The sequence below is a fragment of the Petaurus breviceps genome, unplaced genomic scaffold (assembly GCF_028583685.1).
Source record: "Petaurus breviceps papuanus isolate PSGF00001 unplaced genomic scaffold, PetGlider_PUasm1.0 76, whole genome shotgun sequence".
Taxonomy (NCBI): Eukaryota; Metazoa; Chordata; class Mammalia; order Diprotodontia; family Petauridae; genus Petaurus; species Petaurus breviceps.
This window is the reverse complement of record NW_027186473.1, coordinates 63,431,315-63,437,854: the sequence shown is the minus strand read 5'-3', so window position 1 is coordinate 63,437,854 and position 6,540 is coordinate 63,431,315. Positions and strand designations below refer to the sequence as shown.

Here is a 6,540-nt window from a genome sequence, read left to right as displayed (position 1 = left end):
CCTTCCTTCCTTCCTTTCTTTCTTTCTTTCTCTTTCCTTTCCTTCCTCCCTCCCTCCCCCCCCTCTCTCTCTCTTTCCCTTTCTCTTTTCAATACTTGTACTTTTCTCTGTACTTGGCAAGGCTGCTTGTCATTTTGGAGATAGGTTATCAGCTAGGCAAATTTTTATTTCTATGGACCTTAATGTTTTCCTTATAATTTTTAACATTATTTTATAATTATGTAGTTATTTTTGCAGTGGGAGTAGATAATTTTGTCTACCAGCACTCATTTTTATGAAATACAGATTCTTCACCGTATCATTTAAGGACCTCCATAGTCTGGTCGCCACTTTCTCAACTTATTTCGTTTCTCTCTTCTTATTATAACATATGTTCCACCCAGACCATCCTGAATATAATGTCTCAGATGCATGTAACATATGTATCTAAATATTTTCACAGGCTATTTCCCATGGTTGGAAAACACTCCTTCCTAACCTCCACCTCTAAGAATTTCTAGATTCCTTCAAGCTTCAAGGCTTGATTCAAGTACCTTTTTTTAAGAAGCCTTACTTGATTACTCCACTTCTATTCTATTCAACAAATAAGTCAAGCATTATGCTGGGGGCTAAAGATAAAGAAAAAACTGAAGCAGACTGCTCTGAAGGAGCTTATATTCTACCATGGGAAACAAAATATAGATAAATAAGTAAATATGAAAATAAATTGACTTATGGGAAATATAGAAAAAGTATGAGAAATCAGGAAGGGCCTTATGTTAAGGAGGGCACTTGAAATGCACCTTAAAGGGAGCAAGGATTTCCAAGAAATGGAGATAGAATGGAAATCATTCCAAGAATGGGGTTGGGGTAGAGGAGGCAGAGATGAAGATATCATAGTAATCTTAGTAAAAGGTGACAAGGACCTCAACTAGGGTGATATCCACGTGAATAGAGAAAAGTATAGATGTAGGAGATATTGTGGAGGTAAACCTAATAAGACTTGGGAACTCATTGGAAATGGGGAGGGGGGTTTAAGTAAAAATGAAAAACTGAGAATAGCTTCTAAGTTGTGAACCCAGGTGACTGGAAGAGTGGTTATACTTTTTGTTGAAATAAGGAAGTTAGGAAAAGGGAAAAGTTTAGGAGGGTAAATAATGAGTTGTGTTTTGTATGTATTGAGGTTACCATGACTATAGGTCATCCAAGTGGAAAGGTCCAGCAGTCTATTAGAATTGATAGACTGAAACTAACAAGGGAAATGGGGGCTAACTACTGGATTGGAAGTCATTCACCTAGAAATCATAGGTGAACCATGGGAAGTAAGGTCACCAATAGAAGGTGGGAGTTTTTAGTGTTTTCAAAGTACCTCATATTCACTTACCAGTTAATATACTTCCCCTGTAACATGTAAGCTCTTTGAGAGTAAGATCCATCTTGATTTCATCTTTATATCCCCAGTCATTTACTATAATGCCCTTGCTCAAGGAGCATTTCTTTTGAAAATTTTATTTATTTTATTTTTAATTGACAGAATAAAACAGACACTTTCATAGCATAGTAGAATTAAAAAAAAGAGAGATGATTGTATATATAACTGCAAATCTATTATGTACAACTTGCTATTCCTCTTAAATATATAATAAAGTTATCATGTACATTTTTTTTCTTTCCTTCCCCCCACCATGGAGATGGCTACCATTAGATACACACACACACACACACACACACACACACACATATATATATATGTTTGTAAAGTCATTCTATACATACTTCTATTTATCAATTCTTTCTCTGGACGCAGACAGCATCTTACTTTGTAGTGTCCTTTGTAGTTACTTTGGGATTTATAATGATCAAAATGACTTTGCTCAAAGTAGTTCTTAAAACAATATTGCTGTTACTGTATACAATGTTATCTTAGTGTGCCCCTTTAGATCTTCATTATTTCATGCAAGTCTATCCATGTTTTCTTTAAGATCATCAGCAAACATTCATTAATTGTTTACTATGTGCCAGGCACTGTGCTAAACTTGGAATATAAATACAAGAAGAAATACAATCCCAACCCTCAAATAGGTTACATTCTAATGGGGAAAGAAAATGGGAGCTGAAAAGACCAAGGATAGGGGAAGATAAAAGACAAAGGTGAGAGTGGGGAGGGAAGTTGGGGCATGGTAAAAAAAAAAAGTCCCAAATGTGCCTAGGAGAGGAATAAAACATGACTGCCCTCGCTACCTTCCTTACATGAAATTCTGGAAGGACCCATCCATTTAGAGTGTGAGACTGAAAAGGCAGAGGCTACTTCTCAAGCAGAAATTCCAGGGTTTGTAGAGAGCTTCAAGGTTGAAGAACTGGGGCATGGTAGAGGAAGTCCAGAATTAAACCTGGAAAAGAATATCAATTATTATGATGCTCAGAGTATCAAATTGCTCTCCTGGGCACTGGGGTTAAAAAGGTAAAATAAGACATAGACGTTCTTCTAGCCTAGTGGGGCATAAGATGTATATGCAAACAAATTTACTATAGATTAAAATACACAAACTGCACAGAAAGATGCAGTGAATTATAAAAGGTTTGAGGAGAGAGATGGTAGGTTTTTATTCTTGGCAATATTTTGAATCCCAACAGTATTGCTGTCTCCTGGTAGAAGTAGGCTTTTTCAAGATGCCAGAAAAGCAAATTTTGCTTTTGTTTTACTCAGTATTCATATGAAGCATCCTTTAATACTTTCATGAGTTTTCTTGGGAAAATTATGCCAAGAAATCTGAAGCCTTTTTCTGCTTGTTAAATACTTTGCTATAATAATCTCCTGTTTAGTTATTAGATTGAGTGACATTTTCATAGCACACTTTTTTCCCCCTTCTCAACATATCATTTTGATGTTAAAACATTTTGGAACTTCCCAGATACCCAGAATTCTGAAATCTGTTTTTTCAATGATACCTCAACTCTAATCCATTTTTTGGCTATCTGTATGAATGTCTTAGAATTTCCTCAGATTATTCTTGAAGTGTTTAAGTTAAACAGGGATTTATCTAGAATTTTATCAAGTGTTTCTTTCATGCCTGTACTATAGAATGATAATTTGATAGTCGTAATGATGATCGCAGGCAATAAGCATTCTTAAAGAGTTTTCAGATTCGTCACAGATACTGAATAATAATCCATGTGGTATTAGTGTTGCCTATTTTTCTTGTGGCCCAGTTCTTTAGAATGTCAATAATTTGTGTATGGTATGTTAATTTATTTTTTACATATTTTATTGATCAGAAAAACTCATTCATTGAAATAGGAAGCCTTTTTATTTTGCCTGTTTCCTATCCCTGTCTTTAGTTAAAATTCAGTAATACTTTTATGTTGACAATTCATCTGTGTGTGTATGTGTGTATGTGCTTGCATTCCTTTATGATTTATACTTTGCACTGTCTCCATTATAATTCTACTATGGATAATGTCCCTTGTGATGTCAAAATGACCCCAAGTTCCTGAAGTCCATGCTTGTAGAATCTAAATGCCATCAACGTAGAATTGCTATTAGTATATACCAGGTAATTAATGGTATCTTTTTTCATCTAAGAATCAGCTTGGTTAAATTGAGAGGGCTCCATCATTAGAAGCTTGACCAATAGGTGTTGAATCACTTCACAGATGATTTCATAAAATCATCTGCTATGGTAGTGAGTTGCTTTGTCAAAGGAGGAATAAACACACTAATGAAATCAAATCCTTGAAATATTAGAGTGACTGCTAAGCTATAAAGATAGATGTCTTCCATGTTGCTATCTTTGTTATTTTAGATTCTATTCAAATATTAATTTGCTTTCAGTTTGAATGTTTAAGATAAATGGTTAGACTCTAGTCATTTCAACAGTGCTTAGACATGTCCTTTTGGAAATGTGTATTGACAATCTTCCATTAACCTCTCCTCCAGTACTGTCTTGCAATGTGTGGATGGCAGATGGCTCTGCCAGTGGAAAACAGGTTCTGGCAGGTTTTACCAAGCTGGAAAGACTATGAACACAGGCCCCAAATTCAACCTGTCACCTGACAAACCAGCCTAGCAAAGTTTGCAGTTTATCACGAGAGTATTGATGACATGGGCATGTTATAGTCTGTGCCAAAGAGGGAGGAAAATCAGACACAAAATTATAGTTTGTTAAAATATGGAAGTAGCAGTTTTTTTTAATTATCCTTCCATCCATCTATACATCCATCCATCCATCCATCCATCCATTTATCTATCTATCTAAGGGGAGACAGGTTAAAAGTTATGATTTTATCCATAAAGAGAGTAGTTATGTGTAAATGCTCTTCACTTAATATATGGTTTTGCCTGCAGCTCTGAGAACTTGCCTCCAATAATACAGGAATCAAATGTATCTTGGGGCCAAAATTTAAATCTAGGGGTCTTTTTGACTCCATGTATAACTGTATCCACTCTGCTACACCACTTCTTATGTTTGCAATGCTGTCTTGATCTAGCATACTTGAATGTATGGGTACATCTATAACTTATTTGCTTTGTTTTGTTGGAGTTTTTTGGTATTATTTTATAATGCATTACTATATCTTCATTATCTTCAATTCCTCATCAATTGATCAAAAAATTATTAATAATTCACTATATGCTCCACATGATGAAAGGTACTATGGAAAGTAAAGAGTTAGAGCCAGACTTCCTTTCAAGAAGCAGTCAGTCTAGTTAGATTGAGATGATGAAGATGTCAAGCTCATAGTGAACAGGAAATAAACAAAAACCAGACAGATCACAAATATTATTGGAATCAAGAAAAGAAGGAGGTCAATAAAGAGACGAATCATTAAAGTAGTTTCATAGAGTAAGGAATGATTTGAGGAAGACCTTGAAATAAGGATAAGATTTGAAATTGTGGAGTTAAGCAAGATAAGAAGGAAGAGAAAGTTTCCTTTTAGATATTTTCCATCATCTCATCGTTATTCTGAAGAATATTTCACACAACCAAAGGGTGACATCACAAATTTTTTAATTTGAAGTTATGAAAATAAAGAGACTTTCTGGAGAAGAATGATAGCACAGAGTGAATAAGTTATGTGTGAGTGATAGCAGCAAAATGGGCATTCAGGTTGACCATATTTAAGAGCATTTCAGTCCAGTTTACACAGGATGAAAAGTATCATGTGCTTAAGTCAGATTATGATATCATTTTTTCTGAAGCCATTAGTTTTGCTGGAGCACTGGGGTTAGATAAGTTATTCTCTGGAGAATATGGTCAGTAATATAACCATATTCAAGTATGTGTGTTACCATTTGGGGGGTCTTAAATGAATTTTTTTTCAGTTCTTTTAACTTTTCCCACCCTAGAATTAAGTCTCTGGAGATTTTGATATAATATTCACTTGTTCCAACTCTTCATTCATCAAAAGTCTGTAGTTATGATTTTTATCAGCATTATGTTAATTTAGTAGTAAAGCAAATTAGTGAAAAAAAAAACATCACATATACCATATGCCTTAGAAGTGAATAAACTTACAGGCAACTTTCAAGAAATGTACTTTGGAAGATAATTGTCTGAGGGGAAAAGAATAATGTGTAATTGTCAGATGGTACTATCAGTATATACATAATGAGAAACCTCCAGCAAATCTCCCAGTCTGCTGAGTGGTCCTCCTCAGGCAAATATACAAGAGACACAGACAAAACCAAGACAGGATGAGTAGGCATGGGTGGTCTGTGGTGTTTATTGTTTGAGGGAGTGCCTGGATAAATGAGATCACAGTATTGAAATAATATTTTTGGTAGAAATTAAAAATTCCACGAATAAGCTGCTAACATCCTCCAAATATTTACATCCTAAAAACATAACAAGAATCACCCCTCCTCTTTCACTTACGTCATTTGGAAAAGCTTTTGCCTAGTGTGGCCATGTTGGTTCAAACCCCAAAGCTGTGACTGCCAATTGTCATACCTATAGGGCATCCTTCTAAAGTGCAGTGGCCTAGGAATACTGATACTGTAGCTAAAGGAACAGAGCTTTTCATACTCAAGAAACTGTTAAGGTTTCCCCCACCCCCATAAATATGCCAATAAACTCCAGTTATTTGCTTAATATTCTCCCAAATTATGCTTTCTACTGTGTATCTATTCATGAGAGGCTAGACTGTTGAAAGCCTTTCTGCACTCAGGACACATGTGATTCCTCTAATTACTGTGGTTGGGCTGGTAACAGTAAACTATGTGAATCCCCCCCTAATTAAACCCATCTCACAGTTGGTACTTATGTAGGGTCTTGGCACTATGACAGTGATGGTTGACCTGGAACCACAAGCCACTTCCTTTACTTTAGGCATGACTGAAGCTTCTGGAGAATCAGAAGACCTCTGACCTCTTGCCACACTTAAAGACCAAATTGAACTTCTCACTTGTGCAAGCATACAAGTACTGAACCAGAGCAGAATCGTATTATGGCCATTTTCTGATGTAGTTTCTCTGTTGTGTGACCTACTGATGAATCAGGGGAAAGACCTCTGTATGCATTGGATTCCTTTCTCATATATAAGGCTTTGTATGTGGGACTC

At 35.6% G+C, this 6,540-nt stretch overlaps 1 protein-coding gene across 2 annotated transcripts in view; it reads left to right on the top strand.

Annotated features, from left to right (window-relative positions):
• The window catches only part of PDGFC (platelet derived growth factor C), a 252,689-nt gene that overhangs the window by 65,878 nt on the left and 180,271 nt on the right, over positions 1-6,540 (top strand). The gene's annotated exons all lie outside the window — the stretch shown is intronic.